At 38.6% G+C, this 23,978-nt stretch overlaps 1 protein-coding gene across 17 annotated transcripts in view; it reads left to right on the top strand.

Moving 5' to 3' along the window:
- MBD5 (methyl-CpG binding domain protein 5) overlaps window positions 1–23,978 on the top strand; it is a 248,204-nt gene that overhangs the window by 107,791 nt on the left and 116,435 nt on the right. For 15 of the 17 annotated variants that reach the window (XR_006284870.1, XR_006284871.1, XM_043525240.1 and 12 more), the window contains one exon: window positions 16,822–16,958. The gene's annotated coding sequence lies outside the window, so the exon portion shown is untranslated. Of the gene's footprint in view, window positions 1–13,204; window positions 13,336–16,821; window positions 16,959–23,978 lie in introns of all 17 variants that reach the window. The other 2 variants (XM_043525239.1, XM_043525236.1) reach the window with 1 other exon arrangement.

A 23,978-nucleotide genomic window follows, 5' to 3' on the forward strand; every position in this document is an offset into this window, starting at 1 on the left:
AGTTTCTATGTATTTTGCTTCATTTGTATTATTGATTGTACTGTAGGGTACTTTATAGTGTTACAATGCTAAAGCATCATCTAAACCAGGGATGAGCAACTTTAAGATAATAGATGGTCACAAAATCCTCTTAAAACCTTTTAGCAGGCCATACAGATTTTAAAAAAAAAAAAAAAAGATTGAACTGGGTCACTGAGGGGATCAGTCTTTTAGTAAAGCAGCTGCTGCCTCATACCATTCTTCTTGGGTCTACTATCCCATCAGCACTGGCCTCGCCATCCATCTTCATTTATTGCCTACCCATTGGCAAGTTTTTAGGAGCTGAGAGACAATCAAGTTCTGGCCAATTCCCCTGCCCCGGCAGTGGGCAGGCAGAACACATCTCTACCAATAGGGAGGAAGTAATCAGAGCTGTGTGGTGTGGGATGTAGCGAGAGCCTGTGTCTATGGGGAGCCCATATCCAAACTAAGAAGTTAAAATAAAGAGAGAGAGAGAGAGAAGAAAATCAGATTTTTAAATACTTATGTTTTAAAATCTAACTATTTATTTGTAAAGAACAAAATAACTAAACTAAATAACCCCACTTCAGAGCTGGGTAGGTGATAATTGGGCCTACAGACTTAACCTAATTATAAGCGCAACTATTTAAAAAAAAAAAAAAAAGGTGAGTGAAGTTCATAAATTGCCCCAGTGACGTGTTATATAAAATTATTATAAAAATGTGAAAAAAAAAGACAGACTGAATTAATTTAATTTAAACTAAAAGGGTTTTATGCCAGTCAAGGACTCGGTTAAGGTTGTCATAGAATCCTAGGATTAGAAGGGACCACAAGCATCATCTAGTCTAACCCCAATTAAAAGCCAACCACCCAGATGGGGGTTCAAATCCTGGACCCTCAGATTAAGAGTCTGACGCTCTGCTGACTGAGCTGTCCCAAGCTGGCTAAAATAAAGGAGTAGAGGCATGGAAATCAATTTACCAAAATCAGTGTTGAAAATTATATCTATTGATGGACAAAATAATGAGAGGATGGACTATTGTGCCCAACGCTCCATTTTGAGATTCTTAAAAAAAATAAAATAAAAAAAGACTTTGGGGCAAATTTTTCAGAAGAAATAGTGTTCTGCCAACAGCTTCTGGAGCAAGCTTCACCACCGTGGGTGCCATCCCCACTGTCTGCTGGGACCCCAGGCCTTCATCATCCTGAGAGATGTCCTGCCCACCGCAGGCCAAAGAGAGGTACCCAGATGACATTGCCATCTCCACCAGCTTTGTATAAATCCCAAACAACACCTGAGATGTGAGACTTCATCGTCCCTCTGCTCTCCCCATGTGTCCTTTACCTTCCAGATCTTATTTCTTTTCATTTGTATCTTTCTCCTTTTTCCTTCAGTCTAATAAGAGACTGACTTAGCCAGCCAAGACTATGTTTTGCAACACTGCCGTAAGACTGTGACCAGTAAAAGGCAGCTACATGCAGTCCCTCAACAACCCAATGCCAAGTCTTTGAGTGGCTGATAAAACCATGTGCTGGGCCTGTTTTTTCTGGCAACAAGGTTGCAAATGAAAGTCAACACTGCCGCCAAAGGCTGAATTTTCTATCTTTGTTGTTCTTTTCTCGCTCCCTCCACCTTTTTGTATGTTTGTCTTGTTTTGTCATCTTAGGAAGCAGGATCAGACTTTAACAACAACAGCAATAATAGCTCCAGCCCATTTCAACTAACTTCCTCTCTTTTCCCTAAAAAGGACAGTTATTACCATCTTTAATTCCATCTAAAAGACTGTCAGAAAAGTTTTTTTTTTTCCAGATGAAAGGAGAGGGAACAAGGGAAGTTGTTGAAATAAGTCTTACGTAATACTTCACATTTCAGATACTTAAACTGGTTTTCATTTTTTCTGTATCTTTTTATTTAAAAGATTTACAATTATTTTTAATGGTGTGCTTGCCAATGTACTGAGCACGCTGAGGTTTCTGTATACTAAACCCTGAACCTTGTTTAACCCAGTCACTGTCCAACATTAAAGAGTGTTATATAAACACTGTTGGCCCATATATTCCATTTAAATTAATACAACAGAGACAAGAACACTGAGTGCCCTGGCTTTCTGCCTTTCCAGCCCCAGAGTTCGGAATGATTTAGAGAGTGAGTGCTCAGCCTTGGAGCATTCCTTTGAAGGGTTTTGTAATTTTGCAGTTGACTCTAGCCTTCCAGACACACAGCTGTGGCTGGGGGGGGGAGAGAATCACTTGGATTTTCCCAGTGGTAAACTGAAAATTTTCAGCAAAATTGGAAGTTTTACTGTGGGAAATTTTGATTTTTGCAAAATTCTCATTTTTCTGTTAGAAAATCATTCTGACAAAAAACTCCTGACCATGACAAATACAATGAGAAAGTACTATGAACCAGAACAGTAAACTGTTGATTGATTTACCTCACAGAATCTTTGGATAATAGATTCACCCTAGAATCCAGTTTGCTCTTTACTACTTAAAAAAACTACTTTTGTAATACATTTATATTAGGGCTTGTCTACATTACCGCTTGGGGTCGATCTACGATATGCAGCTTCAGCTACGTGAATAGCTTAGCTGAAGTTGACGTACTTAGATCTACTTACAGTGATGTCTTCTCTGCAGTAAGTCGACAGCTGATGTTCTCCCATCAACTCTCTTGCGCTTCTCGTTCTGGTGGAGTATCGGAGTCGACAGGAGAGCGCTCAGCAGTCAATTTATTGCGTCTATACTAGACACGATAAATAGACCCCTGCTGGATCAATCGCTGCCTGCCGATCCGGTGGGTAGTGTAGACAAGCCCTTTAGAATAGCTTTTAGGAATCCCACTCAAGCATCAGCACCCCACTGTGCCAGGCACTATTCAGACAAAGGAAGAAAACAGTCCCTACCTATGACAGAGTGCAGCAAGTTAATAGGTGAGCCTGCACTCTGATCACTCTGATACTAATTAGTTCCCCTGGAGAAAGCTAATTGGCATAATTAAAGATAATTAGCTAATCAGGCTGGTGGCCTGGGTGAGTTAACAAGCCAGTTAGCCAACCAGCTCAAGGCTGATGAAGTCTGGGAAGGAAGTGCTGAGGAGAGAGGAACTGCTGATCCCAGTCTTGGAGACTCCTCAGGGAATGGAGACCTCTGCTCCTGTCAGCTCCTGAGGAAAGGGCCTAAAGCAGTGATATTCAATAGGCAATACTCAGCGTGTCGCACATCACCTCCATATTGGTGCACATAACAAAATTCATTCCGCACATGTTTTGGAAAAATTAGAGGGAATACTGATCACTGGTCTAAAGCATAGGTGATATTGTAGATAATACTGTTTCATAGAATTGTAATGGTGTTGGTGGAGGGAATTCAAATAAATTACATGGTGGATACACTACCAATAGAGCCTCAGCCAGTTTCTGTGGTGCAAAGAGGCAAGAGCGTACTGTACCCTGCTACATGCCCCATAGAGATTAATCCAGAAAAAAAATGCAATAAGAGAACAAGATAGACGAGGGGGGTAGGGTTGTGAGGATGAGGTAATAAAATGAACAACCTAAGAACCTCAGCTCACCACTTGCCTAACTGATTTTCAGGCATGGGGTTGTCTTCAGTGAGTTACATCAAGCATGAATTTGGTGCAGTGTTTGAATATGGAAAGAACTGTTCCTCATTATTTTTTTAGGCAAGGAAATCATTCTGTATTTTTTGAAGAACGTTATTTAAGAAATACAAAATACCTCCTGAAGTGTCTGTGCAATGACAAAAATATTGAACCTGTTTCAGAGTTAGAATAAAAATATTACACTGTGCTCATGTTTTCTCAGGCATGAAACTTTTTTATTCTACAGTATGCTGAATTTCTGCTCCTGAATTCTAAGGCTGTATGATGGAAATTGATATTTTTTGCATACATGTAATCCAGTTTAGAATACAGTGAGGGATGAAGCAGCCAGTGTCAGGTTTCTGGGTACATAATTCTGTTGGGAGAGCATCTGCCTTGGTCTAGCTGTGAAGAGATTTATACTCTGTATGAAGACACGCCTGAGAACCATGGGTTTAGTAGGGAAGCTAGGAAGGAAATAAAACTATACTCTCTATAGTATTTAAGTGCCCTGTATCCCATTTATGCTAAGTCATTCAAGAATTATATATGGTTATATGTAGGGCTCTACCAAATTCACAGTCCATTTTGGTCAATTTCATGGTCATAGGAATTGAAAAATAGTAAATTTCATGATTTCAGCTATTTAAATCTGAAATTTCATGATGTTGTAATTGTAGGGGTCCTGACCCAAAAAGGAGTGGTGCGTGTGTGTTGTGGTACTGCTGCCCTTACTTCTGTGCTGCTGCTGGCGGTGGCGCTGCTTTCAGAGCTGGGCAGCTGGAGAGCGGTGGCTGCTGGCTGGGATTCCAGCTGTGAAGGCAGAGCCGCCGCCAGCAGCAGCACAGAAGTAAGGATGGCCCGGTATGGTATTGCCACCCTTACTTCTGTGCTGCTGCCTGCAGAGCTGGGCCCTCAATCAGAAGCTGCCACTCTCTGGCCACCCAGCTCTGAAGACGGCAGCAGAGGAGTAAGGGTGGCATGGTATGGTATTGCCACCCGTACTTCTGCACTGCTGCTGGTGGGGCACTGCCTTCAGAGCTGGGCACCCAGCCACCGCTCTCCAGCCGCCCAGCTCTGAAGGCAGCACAGAAGTAAGGGTGGCTATACTGTGACCCCCCTAAAATAACCTTGCGACTCCCTTTTGAGTCAGGACCCCAATTTGAGAAATGCTGCTCTCCCCTGTGAAATCTATATAATATAGGGTAAATGAACACAAAAGACTAGATTTCACAGGGGGAGACCAAAGTGTCATGGTCCGTGAAGCGTTTTTTTTTAACGGCTGTGAATTCGGTAGGGCCCTAGTTATATGAACAGGATGCCTATATAGTGTAATATTCTTTACAAAATTTATAAAGCCCCCTTTGAGACTTGATTTTTGCAAGATCAAATAAACTGTCAAATCCAGGACTAAAACCGGCAATAATCCAGGACTGCTGACTCTGATGCAAAATTCCCTTTAATTTTATTAGCATCTGAATGGTAAGAGATAACAGAAGTGAAAGCTAAAATTTAAGGGTTGTACAATTCCTTTAACAGTACTTGTGGGCAGGGCGGATTGATTTAAATCAAGATGATTTAAATCACCAAGTGGAAAGCCTCAATTTAAGTAATCAATTTTAATCAACTTTTCCATTTCTACTTCAGTCAGTTTCTAAAAAAAAGTATGTTCTCATTGGTTGATATACCTATTAAAACATGTTGATTTACAACTAAATAGAGCCTTTACATTAGATTTGGTACTTTTTTGCTACCTACGAGGGTATGTTATAACTATAGATATTTAAGCAATTATGTAGCTTAATATTTTCAGATTATTATTAATTTACATTTTAGTATGTTAATAAATGGTGAATGATATATTGCTTATTTAGTAGATAATTGACTTTTTGCTCATGATTTGTGCCAAGCTGCATTAGAATGGTAACTGGAATTTAATTAAACACACACAACAGCATATAAAATTTATTCTTATTAAACATAACAGCATTAAATATTTTGAATACATAAACTTATACAAACATGTTTCACATTTACCACTAAATGACTGATTAAACAGAGGCATTAACTGTAGTCAGTAAATTAAACTGATTATTTCAGGTCTGCCTAGGAAAGTTTTCAAATATGCCTAAGTGAAAGTGACTGGAGCTTCATCCTCACCTAAGTCTCTTGAAAATCAGCCTGTCTCCTACGGGCTGGTCCACGCTACAAAGCTAGGTTGGCTTAATTACATCATTCAGGGCTGTGAAAATTTTCATGCACTCTGTGACATAGTGTCAGTGTAGACACCACTAGGCTGACAGAAGAATTATTCTCTTTGCCTAGCTACCCCTTCTTGGAGAGGTTGGTTTACTATAGTGATGGAAGAACCCCCTCCATTGCTGTACTAAGTGTCTGTGCTACAGCGGTGCAGCTCAACTGTGCCACTGTAGCATTTCTACTGTAGACATACCTTAAATTAGGCTGATTTATTGTGCCGTATTTATAGGGTTGCCTGTTTAATGGCTGGTAACCAGACCACTCAGGTCCTGCCCCCTGTCTCTTCCCCCAAGGCCCCACCTCCTTCACCATCTCTTCCGCCCAACCTGCTGCTCTGCTTCTTTCCCCACCCCCCCAGATCAAAAAACTGGATACCAGGGCTTGTCAAATGACACCTGGACACACAAGCCGAAATCCAGACTGTCCGGGTGAAAACCGGACAAGTGGAAACCCTACATATTTGTAAGGCTTAGCTTCAAAAGTTATGTTTTCCCCCGTTTCATTATATAGAAAAGCAGACATTAATTCTAACTCAAAGTTTTTATGGAGGCTCGTGGATTCAGCATATTTATTTTGTATTTAAAGATTTTAAGAAATTATAGTAAATTTAGGCCTTACCATATTTTGTATTAAATTCAGATTTTATTTTAAACATGTTTATTTTTTAAAAGAATAACTTCTTATAATTTAAATAATAGAATGAAAAAAATCTGATTTTTATTCACCTTGCATGCTGGAAAGGATAGGGGATGCAGTAACTTCCTGATATTAAAAAAAATCAACTTTCAGTGTACAGAAAAAGCTCCCTTTGCCTAAAATATTAAGACAAATGTTTTTACTACCTGGAAGCTGCGTCTGGAATTGTTCTGTCAGTTGTTGGTACCTGGACTATAATGTGGCCTGATGTGGTCTCTTGGTTTGGAAACTATTTGTTCTTCCTTTGAGGTATTAGTCATGCCAAATGCATTTGCTTCTGCGTATTTATATTTTGTACATTATGGTTTTGTTACAAAGTGTATTGAGTAGGCATTGGATTAATATAATTCTGTGCTCATTAGAATGATCTTTGTATATACTGGTGATTAGCCATAATACCTTTCTAAAACATCAATATAATTTTAAGTGGAAAAACATGGAAACAAATTCGGATAGTCAGTTGTATTTGCTTACAGTTGTAACCATTAAACACAAAATATATTAGGGTTAATTGTATTTATGGTACTCTTCATATGTAAATTAGTGTTCTAAAAAATAAGACAACTCAGTATGATGGAGAAACTAAAATTCTTTGCTGATCATACCAGCTTTCATCAATCCTAGAGTTATCTCCATATTAAATTAAATCTCAGTGAAGTAGAAAAGTAGATTTCATTTCCATTGTTTTTATTTTGGCCTAGGAAATGGAGAGATGTACCATCACAGATATGCAAAGCAGCTGGTAGAAATACATCACTGGTTTCAATATGCTTTACTTCAAAATTTTTACTAATGAGTAGAGATGTTTTTTTAAAATAGTTGCTAGACCCTTCCACAAAACTGAAATAAATTGAAATGTATTTTATGGTTACTTCAGAAAGCCTTTAATTTCCATAAGAGTCCAATTTCAGTCATTAACTTCTTCAAAATATAAAGAACAAGCCCCCTAAGCCCAGAGTTAGGAGGATATCTTGTTTGTATAGGCAGATGCTTGCTATGACAACTAACAGTTTGAGATGAGTGCTCTAATATATGGTGTTTCAATATGCTTTTCTCTTTACTACAATAGGTTTCACATGTGTATAGTTTTCTTCCTTATTGTTTGGAGCTGAGTTATTTGTCGATACCATGTTTTCATTCTGTTTTTAAACTGTTGGTAAAGGATGTGCGTATGTCATTTCTTGTCAAAACTAGGATGTTTTTTATAAAATGAGTCTGTTCACATTCATAAAACATATTATTTGAGCTTGTCATTTCTTTTTTGAAAGGACCAGGTTGGCATTTTACTAGTACTCAGTTTATTGACTAAATTTATGTCTTTGACTCTCTCTATTTGTGAATCTATAATCCTTTCCTTTCTGTTTTTATAATTGTGTAGAGAAGCAGATGCAAGGAGAAATACTTTATTGTGTCTATTTGGCCCAGAAGTTGACACCTACACAAAGGACATCTTTGCCAAATTTGATAAGAATGGTTGGGTTACTATTATATTATTATAACTAGTTTTTAAGGTCTCTTATGTTTTGATTTTGATTTTCAATTTCTTTTGATTCTTAACTTGTATTATTGCCTCATAGTATAGTGTTCATCGGCCCACAAAACACATGGCAATAGTTATCATAAAAGATGTAATCCTCAAACTGTTAAGGGAGACAAGAATGATAGTAAACTTACCAAAGACCACAAATCCACTCCAACATGGGATTTGTTTTAGATATATCTTTGTTTATGCTTTCTCAGTGTGGTGTTGTGCCTCATTGTCTGCGGATAAAATCTTTTCTAGGTGAATTCTTGTTAATGTATATCTATTGCCAAGATGTAACGCAGTAGAAGAGTGTATTCCCAACAGCCTGATGGCAATGTTAGTTGGTTACTCACAGCTGATTTTAAGAAGTGTACTGGTACCCCTGGATGTTATAATAGCTAAAATTAGAAGTAGGACTACAAGTTCTCAATAGGCAAATAGCTGATTATCCTTTCTATTAGGAAATGGAATAGTATGCTAGAGTCTTTTTATTTAGTGTTTTAAAAGTACGGTTAAAATGGCTTTGATATTGTAAAATTTACTGTGCAAACTGAGTGATTTGCAGTCCAAGAATTGTCCAAGTTCCATGAAATGCAATAGTTTAGAAATGTGTTTTAATTATCTAAACTTCTCGTTAGAAATAAATGTAACTACATATCTTTAGAATAAAGTCTTAATCTGTTCACAGTTATTTTATTCATTATCTTCCCCGGTACTGACAATAAACTTGTACCTCTAAATATTTGGATCAACAGGATCTACTTTCTTCAAGAATAGTACAACTAGTGCCTGTAGCCAGTCATCTGGTACCCTCTTGCTGTCACACCTGCTTTTATAATTTTTTTTATAGCACTTGTCGCGTCAGCTTTTAGCAGCTCCCCTGTTATATTATCAATAACTGCAGCTTTCCGTTTTTAAACTATTTTACTGCTCTTTCTGTTTCTTTTTTTGATGGTGGTTCATTGCTGATATCCATTCTGCATTGCAAACTTCCCCATTCATCTAGCAGGCAAGTAGTAGTAGGCAAAGAACAAGGAAGCTTTAGACGAGGCCAAAGTTGCACTGATAACATATTCACACTCCAGCTGTTGATGGAGAATGAAGATTAAAGATGTCTACTCTTTTCATTGACTTTACAAAGGCATTTGATTCTGTTTGGAGGGAAGCATTATGGAAAGTAGCAGTTATATGGAGTTCCAGATAAGATTATTACAATTATAATAGCTATGTAGGAAGACGCTTGCCGTGCTGTAAGAATTAGTGGAAAATTAAGCAACCTTGTTCAAGTCAAAGTTTGATATAAGATAAGGGGGCATGGAATCACCATAATTTTTCATCCTGTTCTTAAAATGGACATTAAGAACATTAGATAAATTGGAGGGTGTGGCATTGGATGATCTAGAGTTAAACTCCTTAGTTTGGGCATCATACAACTAGCAGACACGTTGGAATTAGTTATGATAATATTACTATCTTGGGAAACTGGTGTAGTTGACTTGGACTAACAGTCAATGCCAGGAAGTCAAGTGGTTGTATCTTGGAAAAGGTAAACTAGTTAAACCATTGAAAGGCAGCAGCGATGAAGTTTTAGAACAAATAGTATCTTGCGTGTACCTAAGAAGCTTGATCATAGAATCATAGAATGTCAGGGTTGGAAGAGACCTCAGGAGGTCATCTAGTCCAACCCCCTGCTCAAAGCAGGACCAACACCAACTAAATCCTCCTACCCAGGGCTTTGTCAAGCCAGGCCTTAAAAACCTCTAAGGATGGAGATTTCACCACCTCCCTATGTAACCCATTCCAGATTTCACCACCCACCCAGTGAAACAGTGGTTCCTAATATCCAACCTAGACCTCCCCCACTGCAACTTGAGACCATTGCTCCTTGTTCTGTCATCTGCCACCACTGAGAAGAGCCGAGCTTCATCCTCTTTGGAACCTTTTTGGATAGTTGAAGGCTGCTATCAAATCCCCCATTACTCTTCTGTTCTGCAGACTAAACAAGCCCAGTTCCCTCAGCCTCGCCTCGTAAGTCATGTGCCCCAGCCTCCTGATCATTTTCATTGCCCTCCTCTGGACTCTCTCCAATTTATCCACATCCTATCAGTGTTGATAGTTCCATTAAAGATGAAGTTAAAAGAAAATGTGCATTAGCCGTGGGTGCTGCACAGAAATTGACAAAATTATGGACTGATAAAAACATTACATTTGGTCCTAAAGTGAAAATTTATCAAACCAGTGTACTAACAGTATTACTCTGGGGTCTGGAAGCAGCAGCATTAAACGAAAACACCATCAGGAGGCTGGAGGCAGTAGCGATGAGAGTTCTTTGAAAGATGGTATGTGTAAAGTGGAATGATTTTAAGACAAATGAAGTTAGAAAGAGAGTAGAATGTGTAATCAAGGGAACAGGATTGGCAATAGTCAAAAAGATTACAATAGTGGGGACACTGCAAAAGACAGATGATAAGATGCCAAAGAACACTGCAAACGCAAGTAAGGTCAGTCCTACTGAGCTAACCACTGACTAAATAATGGAACATAATACTCAAGAACGTGACCAGGCTGGGCTTAATGGAGGCACAAGCCATGGACAGGAATGAATATGGAAGTTGTACTGCTCCCTGTGCCTCCAAGATGCTATGGGATGAAAGAAGAGAAGAGATAATAATGTCCAAAATATTCACACCAAATATTTTACTATTCAAGTAGTCTCATTGATTCCAGTTAGAATACTCTCACAGTAAGGTAACACTCAACATGTGTAAGGGTATTAGAGTAGGGCCCACAACAATACATAATATTTATGTAGCATTTACACATTAAGGGCCAGATTCTGATCTATTGTACCTTGTTGACTTTTGTACCTTACTTTTCAAATAGTCCCATTGAAGGTAATATGGTTACTTGTAGAATAGGGAACTACTCAATGTGAGTAAGGGTATCATAGTCTGGCCCTTGCTAATTAGCCTTCTGACAGCTTTGTGATATGGGAAAACTGCAGATATAGAGAGGTCTGTTTGCTTGTCTGAGACCACATGGTAAGCCATTAACTAAGTGAGGAATAGGAGCCCTGGCTCCCACTCCTATACTCCATAGAACTAACTGCTCCTCTTCCATGAAAGGAAATTAGTCAGACTGCTTTTGTTTTTTACTTGACCAAAATATTTGTGTAGCTTAAATGTAATGCATTTGCAAGAGAATAATATTTTGCTATACAGATTTAAAAGTCTATATTGCTCTCTTTTCTTTGTAGGCATGAGAATAGCTTCATTTCATTTTGGTCTCTGTTCTCTAGTTCTGTTCTCTTTTGTCATTATCCTGTTGCAAATGCCCCCAGAATACTTAGAGGAACTATATATGCCCAACTGTACCACCCCTTATTCCAGGGGTGGGCAAACTTTTTGGCCTGAAGGTCACATCAGGGAATAGAAATTGTATGGCAGGTCATGAATGCTCACAACATTGTGGTTGGGGTGTGGGAGTAGGTGAGGGCTCTGGTTAGGGGTGCAGGCTCTGGGATGGGGCTGGGGATGAGGAGTTTGGGATATAGGAGGGTGCTCTGGTATGGGACTGAGGGGTTCGGAGGGTGGGAGGGGGATCAGGGCTGGGGCAGGGGTGTGGGCTCTGGGGTGGGGCTGGGGATGAGAGGTTTGGGGTACAGGAGGGTGCTCTGGGCTAGGGTAGAGGGGTTTGTAGAGCGTGAGGGAATCAGGGCTGGGGCAGGGAGTTGGGGTGTGGGGAGAGGCTCAGGGGTGCAGGCTGCGAGTGGCGTTACCTCAAGCGGCTCCCAGAAGCAGTGGCATGTCCCTTCTCCAGCTCCTACACAGAGGGACGGCCAGGCAGCTCTGCATGCTGCCCCATCCAGAGGCACCGCCCCTGCAGCTCCCATTGGAGCGCCAGAAGGGGCCATTGAAGCACGTAGGAGCCAGAGCAGGGCCATGCCGCAGCTTCCGGGAGCTGCATGGTGCGGCCCCCAACCCAGCGCCCCAGCCAGAGTGCCAGAGCGGGGCCGAGCCGCATGCTGCGGCCCTGACCCTGTACCTCAGCCAGAGCGGGGCCGAGCCACGTGCTGCGGCCCCCATCCCAGTGCCCTGGCTGGAGTGGGGCCGAGCCATGTGCTGCAGCCCCCGTCCCAGCGCTCCTGCCAGAGCACGACAAGGCCCAGACCACGCTCCCCAGTGGGAGCTCACAGGCTGGCTTAAAACAGCTTGCGGGCTGTAGTTTGCTCACCCCTGCCTTATTCCATATAACGCACTTCTAAAAAAATTACTTTCATTTCATTCCATACCTTTTAATAACTGTGTGTTTGACAAGTTAAATCCACTTCATGAAAAAGTCTATGCCTCTAAAGAATGGCAATTGTTAGTGTGCATGTATTCTGTAAACCTGGAAAGCATTTGTATACAGGGTTTATTATAACCACTTGAAAAACAAATGCTTCCAGCATAACACTGAATACAAGTCTGTGGTATAACAGCTATAAAATCTTTCATGCAAAATACAGAAGCCTGAATAATTTCTTCATGTCATCTTTTTTCAGCGTTGTCTGTTCAAATGTAAGAGACCTGTTTTTTCATGTATTTGGCAACCTCACTAAAATGAATCAGTGAGTTCTAGTATGTCAGTTATTTTATTGAAATACAACACACACACAAACTTGCGGTGACAGATTGCTTTACGTACACCCAAAATCTTGAAACCATGGAAATAAGTTCAAAGGGAGAAGTTTCCTGCATTCTTTATGGACAGCTCAGAAATGTTAAGGTATAGTAATTTCTCAAAAACATGGAAAGTGTGACTGGCAGATCTGCCAATCTGTGGGTTGAGGCAACAGCATATGAGGATGCTGTTAAGGTTTTGCATTGGAGTGTAGGCTTGATGAAGCAGGTTACATATTGGTTTTTGCACCTGTTAGAGATAGAAGTGAAAGCCTTATGGAATTATGTTGTTGACAACTTTGTAGATAGATGAAGGAGGCAAAGAATGCAGGAAACTTTTCCCTTGACTTCTTATTTAATCTTTTCAAGGTTTTGAGGTGGGTGAGGTGTTTCTTGATGCAAACTTGTCACTAAATGTTTTTGTTTGTGCTAATTCCCTAATTTTTCCATACTGGATAGGTGTACCTCAGTGGGTAGCTCCACAGGGTCAGGGAGAAGAGAGCAGGGACAAGCATCTGGCTTGGAGTCAAGAGGAATAAACTGCAACACTAAATCCATTCCTGTCAGTGATGTTCCTCCTAAAACATGTGGTATGTCTCAGGAAGATTTTTGTCTCTATTTTGACACTATTTAAAAGTTACTCAAAGTAAATATGCTAAAAGCAGCCACCCGCATATATCAGTGATGACGTAATCTGTCAGCTGGAGGGAACCTCCATGAAGTACTCTGTGTCATCGCTCACTTCCCAAAATATACCATAACTTCTCAGCTTCTAGAAATTGGACACAGCACGGAGCAGCTGTAGCCACAAGGTACATGGTGGCACTCCAGCAGCAGGTCTACCTACTGTGCAACCCCTCATTCTGGGTCCCCTATCCCTGCCATTGGGAAGCATATCTCTCAACTTTCAAACCTTCCGATGTGTGAGACCTGCAAACCTTTGACAAATAATTGAAATGTGAAAAACCTGTATTTTGTTGTCATTCCATAATTTATAGATTATAATGGCTTTTTAAGTTTAAAAAATAACTGCTTTTAAAGGATGTTTTCTCACTGTGTGAATTAAATAAACTAGTTTTTCAAAAATAAATTATATTGCATGCATTCATAACATCCTGTGATATTGGTTGGCAGCAGGATTTGAATCCTGTTCCTGAGTTGAATCCTCAACTCAAACTTCTACCACTTCAGCAACAGGAGTAATTACAAGTCTCTTTCTGGACCAGTCACCAGAGAAGGAGCTGACACACACATCTCTGGTATATTATATGACTGTTTGCTCGACAGCACTAGACAATGTGGAAATCAGGAATCCTGTATCTGAAGGGCTGTGTAATATATTAGTTAGAGCTAGGGTAATAAAAGGATGTATATTTTTGAACAATCTATCTGAAAGACATTGTTGCTAAGTGGGTAATATTTGGGGCTACCATACTGGAAACTTGGGTTCTATTCCTAATTGTGGCGTCATGTAACCTCTATGTTTACTTATTTGTAAAGAGGTATGTGGTGGTGGCTGATCAACATCTAGGATTATAGCTAGGGCCTCAGCTGATAAAGAGAATTGGCATGTAAACCTCCATTAGTACAAGTGAGATTTAAACTGTATGTGTGTATCTGTCTCTCTTCCTCTGCTGTGTAGCTGCAGTTGGAAACATTGGTCTGAAGTCCTATGCAGACAACACTTTATCATATAAACTGCTGTGGGGATGATATTGTCAGCAGAATTTAGTATTTTTGTTTCATATCAATGTATTCAGAAACAGTGATTGGAAAATTGAAGAAAAAACACAAAATAGAAGGAGCTCCTACTTCTTATTGGTACTGTCCTACTTAGCATATGTAGAATAACGTGACGTGAAAATTAGATGCCAGGAGCTTAAACATTTTCATAAAACGGGATTCAAAGAAATATAAGAACCTTTACTCTAAAGTGGTCTTTTTGGACATTGCCTTATTTCACGTCATATAACTTGACTTTAGTAAAGGTTTTTCTACCGTCTCACATGACCTTCTCATAAACAAACTAGGGAAATGCAACATAGATGGAGCTACTGTAGGATGGGTGCATAACTGGTTGGAAAACTATTCCCAAAGCGTAGTTATCCGTGGTTCAGTGTCATGCTGGAAGGGCATATTAAGTGGGGTCCCGCAGGGATCAGTTCTGGGTCAGATTCCATTCAATATATTCATCAATTATTTAGATAATGACATAGAGAGTACCCTTATAAAGTTTGTGGACAGTACCAAGCTGGGAGGGGTTACTAATGCTTTGGAGGACAGGATTAAAATTCAAAATGATCTGGACAAACTGGAGAAATGGTCTGAAGTAAATAGGATGAAATTCAAAAAGGATAAATGCAAAGTACTCCACTGAGGAAGGAACTATCAGTTGCACACGCACAAAATGGGAAATGACTCCCTAGAAGGAGTACTGCAGAAAGGGATCTGGGGGTCATAGTGGATCACAAGCTAAATATGAGTGAACAGTTTAACACTGTTGCAAAAAACAAGCAACCATCATTCTGGGATGTGTTGTAAGCAAGACACAAGAAGTAATTCTTCTGCTCTACTCCACGCTGATTAGGCCTCAACTGGAGCATTGTGTCCAGTTCTGGGTGCCACATTTCAGGAAAGATGTGGACAAATTGGAAAAAGTCTAGAGAAGAGCAACAAAAATGATTAAAGGTCTAGAAAACATGGCCTATGAGGGAAGATTGAAAAAACTGGTTTTTTTAGTCTGGAAATAGAAGACTGAGAGGGGACATATGTTTTCAAGTACAATAAAAGGTTGTTACAAGGAGGAGGGACAAGAATTGTTCTTCTTAACCTCTGAGGATAGGACAAGAAGCAGTGGGCTTAAATTGCAGCAAGGGAGGTTTAGGTTGGACATTAGGAAAAACTTCCTAACTGTCAGGGTGGTTAAGCACTGGAAGAAATGGACTAGGGAGGTTGTGGAATCTCCATCACTGGAGATTTTTAAGAGCAGGTTCGACAAACACCTGTCAGTGATGGTCTACTTAGTCCTGCCATGAGTGCAGAGGACTAAACTAGATGACCTCTCATCCCTTCCAGTCCTATGATTCTGTGTGTATCAACCTGTGTGTATCAGTCTGCACCAAACCAACATGAAAAAAATCAAATATTCTGACTTCTAATTTGTTTTTTACTACACTTCTGTAAAATAAAGATTCATTTACTGCTGTAAAAATGAAAATTTTGCTACAACTTTAACTATATCATTTACCGCTCAACATAATGTAACTTTAATCTCATATTGATTTATTTTTTATTTCAACCTTATAGGAATTTCAGAGATTATTGGTAGGTAAATATGCAGCAAGGAAGAAAACATAAATACCTCTTTATCAATAAGTTTGTAAATTATTTTTTAGCCATTATAATTTTCAAAAGTGTATAAGTGACGCTGGAGCCCGATTCTCATTTTCAGAAGCACCGAAGTCTCATTAAAATCACTTCTGCACTTCTGAAATTTTCACCCTGTGTATATAATTAACTTATAATGTACACTGCAAAGGCAACAGCGATTCAAGAAAGATGACTCTGGTGGTTTGGACACATGTCAAGAACGGTCCTGGAAAGAATGCCATACATGGCGATACACACCAGAGTGCAAGGAACTAGAAATAGAGGAAAATCAAGAATGCATTGGATAGACATGATAAAGAACAAAAATGATTAAAGATTGACAAAGCTGTGAAACTGGTACAAGATGGACAGGAGTGGGAAGAAGATATTTAGCTCCATTGTTGCTGATGAGCTGACGGATGGAAATCACAGTACAAAATTTTTAACTCTTCTGAGCTTTATTGGTAATTCCTCTAAACAACATGATAAAAAGCAGTTGTCCCTCTTCTTGCCCTACGAATAAATGACCTCCATTTTTTTTAAAGGTCTCATTCTACAAATTCCCATTATATAGCCATCGCCCTTATGCTGTGAAGCAGTTTGTCAGAGGCACATCACATGTATTATATGAAGTACAGCTATTTGATAATTGAAGTAGTTTGTGTCTCTGTAAAGATGACTTTAATACAATGGATGTTTTGTTATAGGAAGAAGAGGTGTCATCTCAGTAATACAGACAAAGAAATATAGAGGCCTCTTGGAGCATTATAACACTAATTCTCTGCAAGGGTTCAGTGAACTTCCCAAGGTTGGTGGATTTTTCCACCAGTTTACCTAATCTTAGGTAAGTAAATTATCTCTCTCACCTTCATCTTCTCCCCCCTCCCCTGACTCCCACCAACAGATACTTGATGCAGCTTTCAGAATTATTTTTTTAAGTGCTCTATTGTGTTTTTCCTTTTCTCTTAAAGATAACCTGAAAATAATCCAACAACATTAGATTTATGTGCTGAGTGCCCCAGGTAACCAGGATAAGAGGGACAATTCAGCTCATTAATTTAATAATTATATGTTTTATCTTTCTTTGGTCCACCATATATAGCACTGCTGTGGATGGCTCTTATCATCTATGGCATTTCAGGATGTATTGTTTTATTGATGCCACTCCCACCCTGGAACTCCACTGGAAAGTATAGCCAGCCTATACATAAAATAAAGCCTGTTTGGTTACAGTCTTGTGTAAGAGTTTAATGTTTTTTAATATTCTTATTTAGTAGTTGATTTATTTTAATAACTATTTAATAAAATAAGGAATATTAAATGTTCCAAAAAGTAAATAAAGACAGGACTTAGGTTACCTTTGTAAATAGAGGCCATAGAATTTCACCATGTGTTTTTTGTTTCAAGCCCACAAATTCTGGTTGAGCTGGATCATATCTTTTAGAAAGATGTCCAAATTTCAGCACAGTGCATGCTGGATATTGAGTTTAAAACAGTTTTTAAAAGCTAAATTCTAAACTAATTTTCTGAATGGCATTCGTACCCTGGTTATTTTAATGCTACTTGTATATTACTTTTTGGCATTATTTGATTCATGTTTATGTTTTCTGAAAATTGTGCTGAATCTTTCATTAGTCCAACTATTAATCTAAATAGGGTTAGGAGATGCTTTTTTTTAAAACTGCTTGAACAGCTTTAGTAAGCTAAGCACACTGTACACAAAGCAAGTAGGAAAGCAGATTTGCTGAAATGCCAAACATTTCTCCAGAAATTCCCTTCACAAACAGGTTACTCAGTCATACGCATTTTTACAAAATGCAGAACGATAATAGAAGTAAATATAAAAATCAACTTTCCTTCTAGTTTTCCATTGTGTATATATAGTAGAAACTAATAAAAGGTAAAACATTTTGCCAACCATCATCATGTAATTATCATAGTTATTTTCTAAGTAGTGGAAAACTGTGGTAATTTGATACTACCATGTGTAATACAATGCCAACTAGTTAACAGTGACAAGTGTAACTGATAGCGATCACAGTCTTGTGGGGATGGAACTCCCCCACTGATGGAAGGAGAGTTTGCAAAACTACCTCTCTCCAGGCATCATTAGAGAGAGAAGCTTGCAGTCACAAGTTGGAGTGGTGATGTTTACATAAAACAAGGTGACCCATTTCCATATCTTCCCTGGTGTTCATCTGGAGTTTATTGCAGCCCCTAGCCAGTAATAGCTTTCTTTAGGAGAGAAAGAACCAGATGCAGAATTGCAAGCAGTTGCTGACTGGATGGTAGGGAGCTTATTCACAAGAACTCATTTTCCTGATTAAATAAGCCCTATTTCTTACCTTCCAATTCTGTGGCTGCTTTACTTGTTTTGTTTTTGTTGTTTTTTAAATCTCTGGAGAAATGGTCTGAAGTAAATAGGATGAAATTCAATAAGGACAAATGCAAAGTACTCCAATTAGGAAGGAACTATCAGTTGCACACACACACAATGGGAAATGACTAGAAAGGAGTACTGCAGAAAGGGATCTGGGGGTCATAGTGGATCACAAGCTAAACATGAGTGAACAGTGTGACACTGTTGCAAAAAAAGCAAACATCATTCTGGGATGTATTAGCAGGAGTGTTGTAAGCAAGACACGAGAAATCATTCTTTCACTCTACTCCATGCTGATCAGGCCTCAGCTGGAGCATTGTGTCCAGTTCTGGGTGCCACATTTCAGGAAAGATGTGGACAAGTTGGAGAAAGTCCAGCAAAGAGCAACAAAAATGATTAAAGGTATAGAAAACATGACCCTATGAGGGAAAATTGAAAAAGTTGAGTTTGTTTAGTCTGGAGAAGAGAAGACTGAGAGGGGGCATAACAGTTTTCAAGTACATAAAAGTTTGTTGCAAGGAGGAGTGAGAAAAACTGTTCTCCTTAACCTTTGGAGATAGGACAAGAAGCAAGGAGCTTAAATTGCAGCAAGGGAGGTTTAGGTTGGACATTAGGAAAAACTTCCTAACTGTCAGGGCAGTTAAGCACTGGAATAAATTGCATAGGGAGGCTGTGGAATCTCCATCATTGTAGATTTATAAGAGCAGGTTCGACAACACCTGTGAGGGATGGTTTGCTTAGTCCTGCCATGAGTGCAGGGAACTAGACTAGATGACCTCTCAAGGTCCCATCCAGTCCTACGATTCTATGCTTTAATATGCTTCCTTTCCAGTAACACAGCAACCCATTCTCCAACTTGGAAAGTTAAAATTCATTACTTTCTCTAAGGCAGGCTTTCATCAATACATTTATATGAAAATGCTGGAATGGTAGGTAGGTCTGGGTGAATACTGATTTTTCCATTCACTGGCAGTTCAGGGGACGCTGGGGGGGGAGTTCTGGTTGAATTAAACCTGGAAATTCCAAAATTGAATTTTAAAAAGTTCACAAAAATTTCATCTTGGGTCAACAGAAATATTTTGTTTGACCCAAAACTAAATGTTTTGTTTAGTTTTTGGACACTTTTTAACATAAAAGCAAAAGGGTTAGATTCAGAAAACACAGAATCATAGAATCTTTCAATCTTCCCTCATAGGTCATGTTTACTAGACCTTTAATCATTTTGTTGCTCTTCTCTGCTGGACTTTTCAGTTTGGCCACATCTTTCCTGAAATGTGGCACCCAGAACTGGACACAATACTCCTGTTGAGCCCTAATCAGTGTGGAGTAGAGTGAAAGAATTACTTCTCATGTCTTGCTTACAACATTCCTGCTTATACATCCTAGAATGATGTTTGCTTTTTTTCGCAAGTGTTACACTGTTCACTCATATTTAGCTAGTGATCCGCTGCGACCCACGGATCCCTTCCCACAGTATTCTTTCCTAAGCAGTCCTTTCCATTTTGTGCAACTGATTGTTCCTTCCTAAGTGTACTTTGCATCTGTGGAGTACTTTGCATTGTGCATTATTGAATTTCATCCCATTTACTTCAGACCATTTCTCCAGTTTGTCCAGATCATTTTGAATTTTAATCCTATCCTCCAAAGCACTTGCAACCCCTCCCACCTTGGTATTGTCCACAGACTTTATAAGTGTACTCTATATGCCATTATGTAAATCACTGAGGAAGATATTGATCAGAATTGGACCCAGAACGGATCCCTGTGGGACTCTACGAGCTATGCCCTTCCAGTTTGACTGTGAACCACTGGTAACTACTCTCTGGGAATAGTTTTCTACCCATTTGTGCACTGACCTTATAGTAGCTCTATCTAGTTGTATTTCCCTAGTTGGTTTATGAGAAGGTCATGTGAGACAGTATGAAAAGCCTTACTAAAGTCAAGATATACCACATCTACTGCTTCCCCCCATCCAAAAGGCTTGTTACCCTGTCAAAGAAAGCTGTTAGGTTGGTTTGACAGGAAATCCATGCTGACTGTTGCTTATCACCTTATTATCATCTAGGTGTTCGTAAATTGAATGCTTAATTATATGCTTCCATGCTTATAAATGCTTATATATGCTTTTCAAAGATAATTGCTAATCGCTCAGATATCTCCTCAGTCAGCTTCCTGAGTATTCTAGGGTGTATTTCATCAGGCTCTGGTGACTTAAAGACAGCTAGCTTGTCTAAGTAATTTTTAACTTGTTTTTTCCCGATTATAGCCTCTGATCCTACCTCATTTTCACAGGCATTCATTAAGTTAGACGTCCAATACAAAATAATGGAGTTACTAAATCTTGATAGAAATTGATTCTTTCTTCTTGTTACCAAGGAAAATAACAGCTCCTGATCACCAGTGGAATCTTTCATCATAAGTTAGGTGCTGCTCAGTGTGCCACATTTTATGGGGATGTCATTCTAGGAGAGTTGCATTGCATGAACAAACCATCCAACCAAAAGACTGGTCTAGAACCCAATCCCTGAGAACACCGATCAGACGAAAGATAAATCTTTGACCAAGAGAGGTAGAGAAGAAGAAGGAGACAGAAAAAAGGCGAGGTCTTTTGAGTAATGGAGAAGCAAAATGGTTGGGAGTGTCCGTTTGATAACTCTGAGCAACAACAATGCCCTTAGCCAGTGCACATAGGACACTCTCTTTATCAACTATAGCTGGGCAATGTGTTTTATAAAATCACACATCATAGCTGTTCAGTGACATTTATAATGCTGATGAGCACAACATGTACATATACGTATAATGAAGATGAATGTCTGAAGTAATGATTAACATTACAGTTTTTATTGAAAAAATAACCTTCTGTCTTGTACATTTCCATGTATTCAAAAAGTCACTTTTTGTAGCTTAAGGTTATCTGGTTTAGAAATTATTAGCGGAGAAATCATGTGTACATTCAAGCTGAGATTAGAAAATAAGGTGCTCTAGAATTCTTGGTGACTTTGAGACTTTTTATACTTAAGATTATTGTCAATTGTCCATGTGATGTAGGTACTGAAATCCTAGGTGGAAATATGCTGTATCCATTGAAATATGCTGTTCCCGGTAAATTTGTTCTGTAATATGTACATTAATTAGATTTATATGGTTAAGAGAGGATATGTACATTTTTTGTAAATTACTTTTACTTCAACTGTACATTAGGAATACATTTAAATATGAAATTAAGAAATAATTTTTACTCTATTGTATTCATGGTATAAAGATGCATGGCTTAAATATTTTGCATAATACATTTTTAAACACTATGTTACATCATGTTTTTTTAGAGCTTTATTTATTTTGCTTGGGTAAACAAATGCTGTGTTAAACCTCTGGTGCACAGGGTGTTTATGCATGATGCAATGCTTTATTTAGATGCACCAATTTCTTTAAGAAATTTCAGTTATTTCAGAGAGGGTCTTACAAAAAATGCCATTATAAGGTTAAAGTTTAATTCTTTGAATGAAAAAGATTGTATGTAGCATATACACAAAGGAATAAATTTGCCTTGTTGCAGATTTCAGATATTTTCTCTAGTTAAAAAATCCTTATGCAGTAAAGTGTCGTGTCTGTGTTTAAGATTTGAAAATTCTGGATTGAAAATTCTACAGTATTCATTTTCTTGAATACCTACAAACTAGCAGTTAAAGTTCACAGCTGAGAGCCCAATCCTGAAAAACCATATTCACACAAGCTTCTGTTGGAACCATTGGCCTGAGTTAGGGATTGAAAATACTTAATGGGGAGACAGCTACCTATGTATGAAATCTAGAGAGGCCATATGACAAAAGATGCTACCACATTTGATTGGTATCATCTGCCATCTGACTAGAGGCCATAGGCTTAAAGGCTGTGAAGAATGAACTGTTTTTAACCTTATAGGTGATCTTTTCCATAGATCAGGTTTCAGGCATATCAGAGGGCCACTGTCTTGTCCACTCCTGCTTTGTACATAGATAGAAGCATCCAGTGTAAACAGATTTTAGTCTATCACCTTTCATGAAGAGATATCTATACACACACAAAAGACAGTGTCCCATATTTTAAGAAAACCTAAATGCTAAAGCCCTACAATAAGATATATTTAAAACATACTGTTTAGATGAGCACATTTAAGCTTATATTTAAATCCTCTGCCTGTGAAAGACTATAACAGCTCCATAAGAGATGCAGTGGACCTAGGAAATAATGTGATTATTTTTTAATGTATTGATACCTATTCTCTGATTAAACCCTGGCTCAATTTTACTCTTACATTGAGGAAGTACTATTTTCAACTAATAAAATCTCATGATTAGTTTTTGTTGACTTCATTAGTGCTGGTAATTGATAAAGATGAAATATTCTCCAAGAAAATGGAAGGGTTTTGTTTACATGCTTAATTAAGACATTCAGTAATAATATTTAATATAATGGATTAAGTTTGTAATTTAATATATTCAAGATTTGGTACCATACTGTACCTTGTAAGAATCTTCATATTACAGTGAAGATCCAGTAAACCTGGTAGATTGTTTTGTTTTATGGGAGTGGGATTGGATATGTGAGGGGATGTTATTTGTTGATTGTAAAACCCAACTGTACCAGCTCCCTACTAAGATCCTAATTATGTATTCTATAAACTAGAACTGATTCAACAGACATTGTGTAAGATCCCGAAAATATGTATTAGGTTTGTTGCACTTCTTTCGATAAAGCACTTTTAATCAATTCTGATATAATTCTGTTGGTTTTCAGTAGAGTATTTCTAATGGGTCTTCAAAATACTGGGGTTAAACTAGCAGACTTTCCAAGTATTGCCTTTTAGGAGATTACATTAGCTCTCCTTTCAATCTGCCTTCAATCTGATTGGATCCAATGCCTTTCTCCTTTAAAAGAAACCAGCTAATTGAATTAAAGGGCTATGCAATGACTCCTAGTTGCTCTCAGTAGCAGAGAAACTGAAACTGCTACATTAAAAGTCTGCTCTGGAGAAACTTATGTACTGCAGCACACTATGTTGCAGCTCAATGACAGTGTAGTTCTGTCTTCTTTTAAAAGATAGCAGCATTGAGTGCCATCCGTGCACTGTTTCTGCAATGGAATATGCCAGCAATTCATGTACCTGCACAAAATCCCAGTGAACGGCTCACAACCTGTATTGGCAGATCGCTTTGCAGAATCGAGGCCATTCAGTTTGCAATACACAGAGAGAGAGAGAGAGAAATACTACTGCATGTTGCATATTTTTTACATCCTTTATCTTGTGATATTAACTACAGTATTGTCTTTAAATTATGAGGATTATTTGCTGTGATACTTAAAACCTAGAGTGTTTAGCTCATATCAGCGATGGGTAATATAACTGAATTTGTTTGAGAAAGTGTTTCTTTAAATGTATACTTTTTTATACAATACTATCATTGCACAAACCTTAATTACCCATTTTTAACAATCCATTGT

This window comes from Chelonia mydas, chromosome 11, assembly GCF_015237465.2.
Source record: "Chelonia mydas isolate rCheMyd1 chromosome 11, rCheMyd1.pri.v2, whole genome shotgun sequence".
NCBI lineage: Eukaryota > Metazoa > Chordata > Testudines > Cheloniidae > Chelonia > Chelonia mydas.